We start from the raw sequence: 15,299 nt of genomic DNA, 5'->3' as shown, positions 1-15,299 counted from the left end.
TTCCTTACTGAGCGCAGCGTTCCTCTTGGAGGCTGAATCAACCCAAAGGTGCTAAAGTATATAGGGTTGCAACCCCTACTAAAGGACCTCTACAAAACCTCTAACCCAGGCGCTTCTCAAGAATGAATAGACCACCCGCCAAATCAAAAGGATGCGGAAGGCTTCTTAGCCTACCGTAACAACCATAAAAACAACAATAAAAGCATTCAAGAGAAAGGTTAAAAAAGGTTATGGGATTAAGGGAATGTAGTGGCTGAGCCCTCACCTACTACTGCACTCGCTGCTACGAATGGTCCCAGGGTGTAGCAGTTCTCGTAAAGAGACTGGACATCTTTAAGATAAAATGATGCAAACACTGACTTGCTCCTCCAATAGGTTGCATCCATTATGCTCTGCAGAGAACGGTTTTTATTAAAGGCCATCGAAGTAGCTACGGCTCTTACTTCGTGGGTCCTTACCTTCAGCAATGCAAGGTCTTCCTCCTTTAAGTGAGAATGGGCTTCTCTAATCAGAAGCCTTATATAATACGAAACCCCGTTCTTGGACATGGGCCTCGAAGGTTTCTTGATGGCACACCATAAGGCTTCTGACTGTCCTCGAATAGGTTTAGACCTCTTAAGATAATATTTGAGAGCTCTGACAGGGCAAAGAACTCTCTCTAGTTCGTTACCTACCATGTTGGAGAGGCTAGGTATTTCAAACGATCTAGGCCAAGGACGTGAAGGAAGTTCGTTCTTTGCTAGGAATCCGAGCTGAAAAGAACATGTTGCAGATTCGGTCGTGAAACCAATGTTCTTGCTGAAGGCATGAACCTCACTGACTCTCTTAGCTGTTGCAAGGCAGACGAGAAAAAGAGTCTTGAGGGTAAGGTCCTTGAAGGAAGCTGACTGGAGAGGTTCGAACCTAGATGACATAAGGAACCTTAAGACTACGTCTAGGTTCCAGCCTGGAGTGGATAGACGACGCTCTTTAGACGTCTCAAAAGACTTAAGAATGTCTTGAAGGTCCTTGTTGGAAGAAAGGTCCAAACCTCTGTGGCGGAGAACTGAAGCCAACATACTCCTATACCCTTTAATCGTAGGGGCTGAAAGGGATCTCTCATTCCTAAGATGTAGAAGGAAGTCAGCTATTTGGATCACAGAGGTATTGGTAGCGGATATTGAATTGGCTCTACACCAGCTTCGGAAGACTTCCCACTTAGATTGGGAGACTCTACGAGTGGAAACCCTTCTTGCTCTGGCAATCGCACTGGCTGCCTCCTTCGAAAAGCCTCTAGCTCTAGCGAATCTTTCGACAGTCTGAAGGCAGTCAGCCGAAGAGCGTGGAGGTTTGGGTGCAACCTGTCTACGTGAGGTTGACGTAGAAGGTCCACTCTTAGAGGTAGAGTCCTGGGGATGTCGACTAGCCATTGAAGTACCTCTGTGAACCATTCTCTTGCAGGCCAAAGGGGAGCAACCAGCGTCAGCCGTGTCCCTTCGTGCGAGATGAATTTCTGCAGAACTTTGTTTATTATCTTGAACGGTGGGAATGCGTAAAGGTCGAGATGGGACCAGTTCAGTAGAAAAGCATCCACATGAACTGCTGCAGGGTCTGGAACAGGGGAACAGTACAGCGGAAGTCTCTTGGTTATGGAGGTGGCAAACAGATCTATGGTGGGTTGACCCCACAAGGTCCAAAGTCTGTTGCACACACTCTTGTGGAGGGTCCATTCCGTGGGAATGACCTGATTCCTTCTGCTTAGGCGATCTGCTGAGACGTTCATATTGCCCTGAATGAACCTCGTGACCAGAGTGAGGTTTAGACCTCTTGACCAAATGAGGAGGTCCCTTGCGATCTCGAATAGGCTCCTCGAATGGGTCCCTCCTTGCTTGGAGATGTAAGCCAAGGCTGTGGTGTTGTCTGAGTTCACCTCCACCACTTTGCCTAGCAGGAGGGACTTGAAGTTCAGCAGGGCTAAATGAACTGCTAGTAGCTCCTTGCAGTTGATGTGGAGCAATCCCTGTTCCTCGTTCCACGTTCCCGAGCATTCCCGTCCGTTCAAGGTCGCACCCCAGCCCGAGTCCGATGCATCTGAGAAGAGATGAAGATTGGGGGTCTGAATAGCCAACGATAGGCCCTCCCTGAGAAGGAGATTGTTCTTCCACCACAGGAGAGTGGTCTTCATCTCTTGGGTGATTGGGATAGAGACTGCTTCGAGAGTCGAACCCTTGTCCCAATGAGCTGCAAGATGGAATTGAAGAGGGCGGAGGTGGAGTCTCCCTAGCTCGACGAACAGGGCCAGTGATGAAAGGGTCCCTGTGAGACTCATCCACTGTCTCACCGAGCAACTGCTCCTCTTCAGCATGCTCATGATGCACTCTAGGGCTTGGCTTATCCTGGGGGCCGATGGAAAAGCCCGAAAATCCTGACTCCGAATCTCCATTCCCAGGTACACAATGGATTGGGAGGGAATGAGCTGAGACTTTTCTATGTTGACTAACAGACCCAGTTGTCTGATTAAGTCCAAAGTCCAGTTGAGATTCTCCAGACAGCGACGACTCGTGGAGGCTCTCAACAGCCAGTCGTCTAAGTAGAGGGAGGCTCTGATGTCCGATAAGTGTAGGAATTTTGCTATATTCCTCATCAGATGAGTGAACACCATAGGAGCTGTGCTTAGGCCAAAACACAGGGCTTGGAATTGGTAGACAACCTTTCCAAAAACGAATCTCAGGAAAGGTTGGGAGTCTGGATGAATAGGAACGTGAAAGTAGGCATCTTTCAAGTCCAACGAGACCATCCAGTCCTCCTGTCTGACCGCTGCTAGGACCGACTTCGTCGTCTCCATCGTGAACGTCTGCTTGGTGACATACGCGTTGAGCGCGCTGACGTCCAGCACCGGTCTCCAACCTCCTGTCTTCTTGGCCACAAGAAAGAGACGGTTGTAGAAGCCCGGGGATTGATGGTCCCGGACTATAACCACTGCCTTCTTCTGCACAAGAAGCGACACCTCCTGGTGCAATGCTAGCCTCTTGTCCTCTTCTTTGTAGTTGGGAGAGAGGTTGATGGGAGATGTGGTCAGAGGTGGTTTGAGGCAGAATGGAATCCTGTAACCGTCCCTCAGCCAACTGACAGACTGGGCGTCTGCACCTCTCTTCTCCCAGGCTCGCCAGAAGATCTTGAGTCTGGCTCCTACTGCTGTCTGGAGAAGCGGAGAGTCAGTTTTTTCCTTTAGATGTCTTGGAGCCTTTCCTAGACTTGCTCCTGTAAGAGTCTGGACGGGAGCTTCCTCGGCTGGGGGCTCTACCACGAAAGGGCGGTATGAACCTCGTAGCAGGGGTATCAGCCACTGGGGAGCGATAAGTCTTGGGGACTGAGGTAGCAACCTTAGACTTACGAGCCGATGAGGCTACAAGATCGTGTGTGTCCTTTTGTATCAGGGCAGCAGACAAGTCCTTAACCAGCTCTTCGGGGAAGAGGAACTTCGAGAGCGGAGCAAAAAGGAGTTGTGACCTTTGACAAGGTGTAATGCTGGAGGAAAGGAAGGTACACAGCTGTTCCCTTTTCTTCAAAACCCCTGATACAAACATCGACGCAAGCTCACCAGATCCATCCCTAATGGCCTTATCCATGCAGGACATTAATAGCATGGCAGAATCCTTGTCCGCAGGAGAGGTCTTCTTGCTGAGGGCCCCCAGGCACCAGTCTAGAAAGTTAAACATCTCAAATGCTCTAAATACTCCCTTCAGTAAGTGATCAAGGTCTGAGAAGGTCCAGCAAACCTTAGAGCGCCTCATTGCAGTTCTCCGAGGCGAGTCTACCAGACTTGAGAAGTCAGCCTGGGCAGAGGCAGGTACTTCCAAGCCTGGTGCTTCTCCTGTGGCATACCAAACGCTCGCTTTCGAAGTGAGCTTAGTCGGAGGGAACATGAAAGAAGTTTTGCCAAGGTGTTGCTTAGTCTGCAGCCACTCCCCTAAGATCCTTAACGCTCTCTTAGAGGACCTTGCTAGGACTAGCTTAGTATAGGTGGACTTAGCTTGTTGAATGCCCAGCGAAAACTCAGATGGCGGAGAGCGGGGAATAGCAGAGACAAAGTGGTCTGGGTAAACCTCCCTAAGCAGAGCCAAGACCTTACGAAAGTCAATAGACTGTGGAGAAGGTTTGGATTCATCCACGTCTGATGAGGGATCCAGGTGTGCCGCCTCATCATCAGACGCCTCATCACCAGAGTGTAGCGAAGAGATCGGACAAGAATGCTGAACAGCAGAGTCAGAACGAGTAGGAACAATATTAGTGGTTTCCTCTTCAAGTAACTGTTGAGGGAAAACCTGAGGCTCAGACTGCAAAGGCTGAATAAAAGACGAAGCAGAAGGAAGGCGCATGGGTGGAGGAGGCTGACTCCTAGCATGAGTGGTTGAACCCAAGGGTTGCGCTTGCTGAGCTGTTGGCGGAAGCGGAGTAGCAAGTTCCTGTTCCTGTGGTGTGAGCGGAGCGCGATGAGGTAGAGGCTGCGCAGAACAAGGTAAATGTCTCGCAAGCTGAGGCTCCTGAGGCGCAAGGCTAAGGTGTAGTGGTGCTTGCCTTGTGGAGGGTTGAGCTCGCTGCAGCGAGAGCTGAGGAGACTGACTCATGGACGGGAGAGGTTGTTGTACCTCAACCGAGTGTTGCACCACTGGTGGAGCAGCAAGTGGAGGCGGAGGAAGAGAGGTATAATCCTCCTGATCCCATTGTAAAGGTTGCCTTAAAGAAGGCGGAGGCTGAACACCACTGGGAACAGCAAACTCAGAACGAGGCTCAACATCGTACGCCTGGCAGGTGGTACTGCGATCAGGCGGAGCGAGCGCAGGCGGAGCGAGCGCAGGCGGAGGGAGTGTAGGCGGAGGCAGAGGTGCAACACTCTCAGCCCGACACTCACGCATCAAGTCCGAAAGCTGTGCTTGCATGGACTGTAGAAGAGTCCACTTGGGGTCGGCAGAAACTACAGTAGGCTGAGGTAAAGCCTTAACAGTCGAGCTCTGTTGTGGCAGAACCTTACTCCTCTTGGGCGGAGTGCAGTCGACAGATGACTGCGGCGAGTCAGAGCTGAGCCAATGACTGCAACCTGGCTGAGCACTCGCGGACTGGACTCTGCGTTTAAGTGGTCTCGAGACCTGAGACCAACGTTTCTTCCCTGACAGTTGATCAGCGGACGAGAAAAAGACGGGCTCAATCGTCTGCAGGTGGGAGTGACGGTCTTTGGAAGACACGCCCGCAACCACCGAGGATACTTCTGTGCGCCTAACAAGGCCTGCCGAACCCTTATGCCCTTCGACATTGCTTCTCCCCTGGGCTTGGGAGCTTGCAAGAGGTCCCGGACTGGGAGGACGACTGGCTCGCACAGAAGTATCCTCACGCACCACACTGGCACTGACACTAGCACTTGGCACTGCACTGACACTAGCACTCGTCACAGCACTGGCACTAATTCCACCCACTGCACTCTTGACCTTAAGTTCCTTGACTTCGGCCATCAGAGACTTATGATCACTTACCACTGACTCTACTTTATCGCCTAAGGCCTGAATAGCACGCAAAACAACAGACATATCAGGCGGAGGGCAAACAGTAGGTTCGGGGGTAGCCACTACAGGGGTAGGAAAAGGTAGGGGATCATGAGGTGAGGAAAAAAGTGAAGAGTGAGAAGAACTCCTCCTAACTCTACCTCTCTCTAACTTAGTTGAATATTTCAAAAGACGGACAAATTCCAGTTCCGAAAGTCCGGCGCATTCCTCACATCGATTTTCTAACTGACAGGGCCTGTCCCTACAGTCAGAACAAGCGGTGTGAGGATCTACCGAGGCCTTCGGAATACGCCTATTGCAAGACCTACATCGTCTATGGGAGGGGGCTTGCGAAATGTCAGACATCTTGAATCCAAAGAGTTAGCCAAAGGGGGTTCCAAAATCAAGCAAAAGATCGTTAACCGTTAATCAGGACTATATAAAAGCTATCTAGCTAATATAAGAAGGTTTCCAGTAAAGCGACAGCCGAAATCTGAGAGAATACTTCACCAATTAGCCGTGAAAATACTCGAAGATCATAAGCGTATCCCAGAACGTCTTGCCGGAAGCACGACAGAGGAATAATTGAGGAGGTGTCAACAAGAAGTACTTGAGTACCTGGCCACAGGTGGCGCTGGTAAGTACACCCCCTTCTAGTATTGTGATAGCTGGCGTATCCCTCCATAGAATTCTGTCGGGCAACGGAGTTGACAGCTACATGATTATCGGGTAAGTTTAATATTGAAAATTTGCTGTATATATCGGTGAATGAGGGTACCGAAAACTCGCCAACAATCGAAAAAACCAATATCCTTTTAATATACCCAACACCGTCAGTCTGCGCATAGTACCAAAAGCACTCTTAAGACTAAATAAATTAATACTAAACACCAATCATATTCTGCAAACACACAAAAAATGTAATGCCAAACCAAAAGAACCTCTTGGTTCACACGCAACAGTCCTTGCGCAAGTTGTAGCCTACTGGCACTGGCCAACAATATTGTACCGTCGTACGGCCAATTCGACCGTGCAATCTTATGCGGTGGTCGTCGTCATCAATTGTCATGAGAGAAATCCGTATTTTATAGCCGGGTCATCAACGTTCAAAAATTCTGTATTTCAGCAGTCTATTCCTACATTCATTGTCCGGTCCGGGTCGTCACCATCAAACTATTCATATACAGTATAATACACACGGCTGGCAAACACCACCTTCCAGGCCAAACTAAAACTCCAAGGAGTCTAAAGGAATCCAAAGGAGCCTAAAGGAGGAATTACGGCCTGCAATAAAAAAGGAAAAACGCTTCCGAAAACTCCTAACTAACTAAACTATCGCACTATAATCAAAGATAAATAAATAACTTCCTATCATTCATGATCGCGCCTAACAAAAATAAATAAAACTGTACTTACTCTGATATAAAGAAAAATCACTTCCCAGCCGGCTGTCGAAGAACAAAACAAACAACCGACTCCTCATACAGTCAAATATCCAATGCTTTCGCCCAAGACATTCATTACCGCCCTATCCTAGCTAAAAAATATAAACAAACAACCTCAAATATACCGACAGTCTTTCCCACTACAAACAATCATTCGCTAACTACCACTTGTTCGTCGGCACGCATCGCGGACACACGCACACACATACTCTCTCGCGCACGCGCGATCTAGCAAAACTAAAGCAAATGAAATTCTCTCTCTCTCTCTCTCTCTCTCTCTCTCTCTCTCTCTCTCTCCTCTCTCTCTCTCTCTCTCTCTCTCTCTCTCTCTCTCTCTCTATTTGACAAAGCTAAAGCAAATAAAATATCTCGATTTAACAAAACTAAAACAAACTCTCTCTCTAAACTAAAGCAAATAAACACACACACATTCTCTCTCTCTCTCTCTCTCTCTCTCTCTCTCCCGATTTGGCAAACCAAAAAATAAATTAAAATAAAATTAATCCTCCACATAACTATACATGAAATCAGACTGCCAACCTGCTTAAATAATGCTTGAGTGAGTGAGTGGCAGCACAATCCAAAGATGCTCTCTAGATGTTTCTCGGCAAAAACGTAAAAGGTACAGATTATTCGTACTTTTCCAGCAAAAAGACAGACACAATGCTAATCAGTTATGTTGGGGTGCCATTCATGAACATGAAAATATCATATATTTTTAAATCAATTTGTATTTTTTTCTTATTATACAAACCTGAGTCTTTAAATTGGAGGTAGTAGGTAGTAGGTTGGCCAAGGCACCAGCCACCCATTGAGATGCTACCACTAGAGAGTTATTGGGTCCTATGACTGACTAGATGGTATCACCTTGGATCCTTCTCTAGTTATGGCTTAAATTTCCCTTGCTTACACATGTACCAAATAGTATGGCCTATTCTTTACACATTCTCTTCTTTCCTCATATATCTGACAATATTAAGATAACCAGAAAATTCTTCTTTGCTCAGTGGTTAACTACTGCACTGTAATTGTTCAGTGGTTACTTTCCTCTTGGTGAAGGTAGACAACCATCTTTAGATATGGCAAGCAGCTATTGTAGAAGGATACAACAAAATCAAACCAATGTCCTTTAGTCTTGGGTAATGCCATAGCCTCTGTGCCATGGTCTTCCACTGTCTTTGGTTAGGGTTCTCTTGCTTGAGAGTAAACTAAGACACACTCACTATTCTATCTGTTTCCTTATTTGCTTTCCTCACTGAGTTATTTTCCCTGTTGGAGCCCTTGGGCTTATAGCATCCTGCTTTTCCCATTAGGGTTGTAGCTTAAACTTTTAATGAGGCAAAGACAGCTGGTTGCTGGGTGTCGGGACCCAACAGGTAGTGCTCACCTTCAATTTGACCTTTGGCCTAGGACTAGCCCCGTGGTAGAGGTGGACCGTTTAACCTGAAGGTCTCAGGTTTGTATGGTTAGGAAAAATTACAAATTTAAAAGTAATTTGTATTATTCTTATTGATAAAAACCTTGAGCTCTTTATTAGGGAATATACTTTTGGCAAAGCACAAAGACTAGCTTTGACCGTGTTAATCATGAGGCCCTTGTTTTCAAACTCAAACAGTTGGGAGTGGGTGGGTCGTTTCTTAGCATTATTATTGATTTTTTAAGTAATAGGTCTCAAAGAGTTGTTGTTGATGGGCACCATAGTAAGTATAGGAATGTGATATCCAGTGTTCCATAGGGTAGTGTCTTGGCCCATTACTTTTCATACTATATACACATGACATGTGGTTTGGCCTAGAAAACAAGCTTGTTGCATATGCAGATGATGCTACTCTCTTTGCATCAATTCCACCCCCTGAATGTAGATCTGGGGTTGGTGAATCCCTCAATAAAGATTTAGCTAAAATTAGTGCATGGTGCAAATAATGGGGTATGAAGTTGAATCCTAACAAAACTCAAAATATGATTGTAAGTAGGTCAAGGATGGTAGCTCCTCAACATCCGGATCTCAGTATTGATAATGTTTCTTTAAATTTGTACGACTTTTAAAATTTTAGGTGTGATTCTCGACAGCAAATTTACTTTTGAGAAACACATTAGGTCTGTGTCTTCTTCAATTGCACAAAAAATTGGCTTATTGAGAAAGTCTTAAAAGATTTTCGGTGATCAATCTTTTCTGAAGAAGTGTTTTAATTCTTTCATTCTACCTTGTTTTGAGTATTGTTCTCCTGTCTGGTCTTCAGCTGCTGATTCTCATCTTAATTTGTTGGACAGAAACTTATGGTCTTTTAAATTTCTTATTCCTGATCTAGATATTAATCTTTGGCACCGTCATTCAACTAGTTCATTATGCATGTTGCATAAGATTTTTCATAACTCTGAACATCTTTTACATTCAGATCTCCCTGGACAATTCTATCCTGTTTGTAATACTAGGCAGGCAGTTAATTATAATAGCCAGGCCTTCTCCATCATGAGGCTCAATACTACACAGTATTTTAGAAGTTTTATTCCAGCTGTTACCAAGTTGTGGAATGATCTTCCTAATCGGGTAGTTGAATCAGTAGAACTTCAAAAGTTCAAAGTTGGAGCAAATGTTCTTATGTTGACCAGGCTGACATGAGTCTTTTTATAGTTTATATATGACATATCTGTTTTTGACGTTGTTAATAGTTTATATAGGACATATTTGTTTTGACGTTTCTGTTTTTAGAATGATTTATTGTTACTTTATTCTCATCATTTATTTGTTTCCTTGTTTCCTTTCCTCACTGGGCTATTTTTCCCTGTTGGAGCCCTTGGGCTTATAGCATCTTGCTTTTCCAACTAGGGTTGTAGCTTGGCCATTACTGTAATAATAATAATAATAATAAGACTCTAAGCGAGGTATAACTACCCACTGCTAGTTAGCAGGGGGAGGGGTTTAGTACCAGCTACCCCACGCACACACACACACACCTGCGTTCTATTGTCACTTTTGATTGCAGGCAGGACTTGCAGGGGAATAGGTGCTAGCGGGACAAATTTGTATAAAGAGCTCAAGGTTTGTATTGTTTGGAACAACAAACTACTGTACTCTCAAATTTGTCATTTGTTCAGTCACTAAAAACAAACCCTTTCGTTCTTTATTAAGGAAGACTCACCCTAAGGTGGGTAGAAGTCCTAACCAACTAACCAACTGACCAAGGGCGTTCCTCCATGCTATGCACACTCTTATATAGGAATCACCCTGGCACCACGCTAAACTTCCGTACATGTGAACGTGTTAGCAGCCTGAGCAACCTGTGTGACTGTGTGATACTAAGCAATGTGACTTGTTCAGGTAAGAATTCTTGGAGTCCTAGGACTTCCTTGAACAAACCATTAGATATTTCCCAATGCTCAGCTAGCTAGGGGACATAACAAATATATGTGCATGTAAAGTATCAAGTTACACAAGGGAAGTGGTTATTACTTGCAGACAGAGGAGGCCATCTTGCAGCGTACCATAGGTGATGTACTCCAGTCAGTCACTTTATCATTCATCCCAAATTTAATCGCAGGTAACGTATGCCATCCACCTCCACCCGCAGAGATACTACCGCTAGAGTTATTGGATCCTTTGACTGGCTAGACAGTACTACACTGGATCCCTCTCTCTGATTATGGCTAATTTTCCTTTGCCTACACATACACCTCTGTCTCATACACCTGACAACATTAAGATTACCCAAAAATTCTTCAGTGGCTACTTCATCTTGGTAACAATAGAAGAAATTGTTTAGCTATGGTAAGCAGCTCTTCTGGGAGAAGAACACTCCAAAATCAAACCATTGTTCTCAAGTCTTGGGTAGTGCCATAGCCTCTGCACCTGGTCTTCCACTGTCTTGGATTAGAGTTCTCTTGCTTGAGGGTACACTTGGGCATGCTATTTTATGTTGTTACTCTTTCTCTTGTTTTTTAGAAGTTTTTTATAGTTTATGTATGAAAGATCCAATTTAATGTTGTTGCTGTTCTTGAAATAATTTATTTTGATTGCTCATTACTTCTCTTGTAGTTTGTTTATCTCCTTATTTCCTTTCCTCACTGGGCTATTTTTTGCTATTGAAGCCATTGGGCTTATAGCGTCCTGCTTTTTCCACAGCGTTGTAGCTTGCCTAGCAATAATAATACAGTAATTATAATAATAAAAATAATCTGCTATTTATCCAACAAGGAGCTTGAGGTGTTTAAACCCCTTGTGATGCAGCCACCACAGGTCCAATGGAGAACATCTCCATGTTCCTGTGGGTTACGTCTTGCAGGTAGTGGGTGGTGAAAGTTATCTGATGCTTCCACACGCTCGCTTGTAGAACCTGTGCCACAGAGTAATTTTTCTTAAATGCTAGGCATTGTGAGCTCTAGGCTTCCATGCCTTCAGAGGAGAGTCAGGATTCAGGGCTTGGTCTATGACCTTGCGAATCCATGGTGAGATCGTACTTTTTATAACTCTCGTTTTAACCTTTCCCATGCTGTCAAACATTCTGCTCACTCGGTGAAGAGCTCTTGAAGTCCGTTTGGGGTACATTGAGCCCTCGCTACTTCGCGGTTCGACTATCGCGGATTCACCACTTCGCGGATTTTTTTCATAACGCATGTATATACACATATCGTGGATTTTCCGGAAATTTCGAAAATACCGCGATATATGAAGACCCCAAATACGTATTTCGTTAATTCCATTAATACTGTAATTAGTAATATCTGCTCTAACTGATGGTTCATTGCATTACATATGACATATAATTCAGTACAGAAAGAAATAAAACACGAAAAGAGAATGTGATCATACGATAATTCAGTATACAGTACGTAGTAAAATTAAATCGAACATGAAACGCAAATCAGATGCAGTCTTACCGTATTTGAATGGTGTAAGGCTGCTGATGGCTACTACTACAAATGTAATGGATGTGCATCTTTTCCATGAATCTTTTGTATGTATACGTACGTAGTACTGCATCCAATAATATTCTTTGTTGCAAAAATCACATCTCGAATAAGCGTACATATCCTACAACAAAACAAGCGTAAAATAGCGTACGTAAAGCTGTATACGTAGTAGCTTGTATTTGAATTGGTAACTACTACGTAGAATGTAAGACAGACTGTGATTGGTTCAAGTGCTGATAGATGACGAATCAGATCCCAAGTTTTGAAATCTAGCCTGTGATTGGTGTTTTGACCGCTTCTCCAACCCGCATCATCTTTTCGCGGCCACTTCGTTTGCCGCTCTCTCGCCGGGTAGATGCTGCTACGTTACTGTGAACTTTAATCTGTGCTGTGCGTGACCGTTTTAAGTTGAACTTTTTGTTGAACTTTCTGTTTAACCCCTACTGTACAATGGCTCCCAAGCGTTCTGCTTCTACTAAGGCTGGTAGTGAGCCTAAACGCCACCGAAAGATGATGACGATTGCTGAGAAGGTGAAACTTCTCGATATGTTAAAAGAAGGCAGAAGTTACGCCGCTACAGCCCGCCATTTTGGAGTGAACGAATCCACCGTTCGCTACATCAAGAAGGACGAGGCGAACATTAGAAAGACGGCTGCCATCACCTTTAGCAGATCAGCGAAGCGAGTCGTTACCAACGGGGAATAAAAAGATCGTCCGTATGGAAGGTGCTTTAGCAGTCTGGATTGCCGACTGCCGGAAGAAGAACAGAGCCTTGGATACGAACACCATTCGAACCAAGGCTTTGGGCTTGTATGAGAATTTTGCGGCAAAGGAACCTCAAGACGACGATGGCGACCATGCTGAAGAAGACGAATATGATGTAGATGAACCTCAACCAAGGACATCCACTGATTCCCAGCCTCAGAAACAACATTTTTCCACCAGCAAAGGATGGTTCGCGAAGTTTCAGAAAAACTTCGGCCTGAAAAGCGTTTCCCTGCATGGCGAGGCTGCTTCCGCTGACACTACCGCTGCTGAAACTTACGCGAACAAGACGTTCAAGAACATTATCGCTGAAGGTGGATACAAGCCGGAACAAGTGTTTAATATGGATGAGACCGGCTTGTTTTGGAAGAGAATGCCGTCGCGAACTTTCCTGTTTAAAGAAGAAACCAAAGCCTCTGGCTTTAAAGCGTTCAAAGATTGCGTAACCCTCGTGATGTGTGGCAATGCTGCTGGATTTTTGCTAAAGCCGGGGCTTATTTACAAGACAAAAAATCCTCGCTCTTTGAAAAATAAAAATAAGAATCTCCTTCCCGTGTACTGGATGCATAATCAAAAAGCATGGATTACAAAGATGCTGACCTCCAACTGGTTCCACCAGTGTTTTATCCCACAAGTCAGCAAATATCTCGTAGAGAAGGGCTTGCCATTTAAGATCCTTCTCCTTATGGATAACGCTGGTGGACACGCAACTGATCTGTCGCATGAGGGCATTCAGGTTGAGTTCCTGCCACCCAACACCACGTCATTAATTCAACCGATGGACCAGGGGGTTATCAGGGCGTTCAAGGCCTTCTACACGAAGAATACCTTGGCGGACCTCGTTGCGTGTGTGGATGCTGCCCAAGATGATGAGGATGAAACTTTCAATTTGAAGGCGTACTGGCGGAAGTACACAATAGCCACGTGCCTGCAGAACATCCAGAAGGCACTGCAAGAAATGAAACCTGCTACTGTCAATGCGAGCTGGAAGAAGTTGTGGCCCCAGATTGTTTACGATGACGAGGGATTTACACCGTCTGATATTCAACACTCTGCAATACGCAAATCTGTGCAGTTGGCTGCAATAATTGGAGGTGACGGGTTTGGCGACATGACGACTGAAGACGTCGACGAGTTGTTGGACTGCCATTCCCAGCCACTAACTGACGCAGACCTAGAAGACCTGACGAAATCGGCCAGTGAAGAAGAAAGTGAAACACAGGAAGAGACCCAAGAAAATGTCGAAGAAACGGGCTTAACATTAGAACGGCTTGCCAAGTTCTGCAACCATGTGAAGGAGTTGAAAGAAATGTCGCAAGAGTGGGACGAGGATATGGTTCGTTCTATGCAATTCTGCAACAAGATCGATGACGTCATGACTCCCTACAGGATGCTCTTCGAGCGAAAAAAGAAGCAGCGGCAGCAACTTCCGATCACAATGTTCTTCCAGCCTCGCAAAAAAGAGCCAGTTCCTCCTGCTACTACGCCTTCGGAAGAAATTGAAGAAGTGTCCCAGGAAGAAGTTGAAGAGGTGTCCCAAGAAAAGACACCTCCGTCTGAAGAGACGTAAAATACTATCATTGGCTGCACAGTAGAAGACATCATCAGCTTCATCATCATCATTTCTACTGTGCAGTAAATTCATCGCCATCATCATTCAAGTTTTTCTTCAACTTCTTTCGTGGTGAGTACAGTAACAATCTTTATTTTTTTATACATGTTTTACTTTAATATTCTAACATTTTAATATTTGTCCCTGTTTTAGTTTAGTATGCATTAAGTTAAAGGGAGGGTTTTAAAAGTCTGAATATACATGTTATAACCTATCATTTTTTTGTTTAAAATTTACATTTACGTACGTAAAACAACTCTCTCTCTCTCTCTCTCTCTCTCTCTCTCTCTCTCTCTCTCTCTCTCTCTCCTCTCTCTCTCTCTCTCTCTCCTCTCTCTCTCTCTCTCTCTCTCTCGTAAATTGTTTTCCTGCTTTGCTACGTATGTACTGTATGATTTTATATAGATACAGTAAATAATATTTGTAATAACATATTTTCTAAAAGCTTTTACTGTAATATCATTATTGATCACTTTCATCATGCGCGTTAAATGCCTTCGTTTGTTTATTACGATTGAAGATGGAGTGTACTTTATGACGCCGCCGTTTCAGGCGGCGTCATAAAGAAAAACATTTAATTTGGAAGTCCTAAGAAAAATTAAGTAAAACATTGGTAATAACAAAATCAACATACTGTATAATCAATATAATCGATGCAAAAACTAACCTATACACAGATGTGTAAATGCGTTTGTTTCTTCATTATGATCAGAGATAAACGTAAACAAAACATTGGTTGCCATTTTTTATCGTGCTTTTTGGCGTGTTTAGGAAACGCATGATATAAAATCGCCTTTAATATTTGTGCCTGTTTTAGTTTAGGGTACTGTAGTACATGCATTAAGTGTTCTGTACATTAAAGGGTAGTTTGTTAACAGTACTACGTACAAGGGAAGGTTTTAAAAGTCTGAATATACATGTTAAATAAATACGTAAATATGGTGTCCTTACTTCGCGGATTTTCACCCATCGCGGTCGGGTCTGGAACCTATCTACCGCGATAAACGAGGGCTCACTGTAACACCTCAGATCCCTCACTGGGCATAGTAGCAG

The 15,299-nt window shown here is 44.5% G+C and overlaps 1 protein-coding gene across 1 annotated transcript in view; it reads right to left on the bottom strand.

Annotated features, from left to right (window-relative positions):
* The window catches only part of LOC137656666 (uncharacterized), a 327,800-nt gene that overhangs the window by 281,257 nt on the left and 31,244 nt on the right, over positions 1 to 15,299 (bottom strand). The window lies entirely within an intron of this gene.

Source organism: Palaemon carinicauda, chromosome 17 (assembly GCF_036898095.1).
Source record: "Palaemon carinicauda isolate YSFRI2023 chromosome 17, ASM3689809v2, whole genome shotgun sequence".
In the NCBI taxonomy this organism is placed as follows: Eukaryota; Metazoa; Arthropoda; class Malacostraca; order Decapoda; family Palaemonidae; genus Palaemon; species Palaemon carinicauda.
The sequence above is the reverse complement of the archived record's forward strand: the minus strand, read 5'-3'. Positions and strand labels throughout refer to the sequence as shown.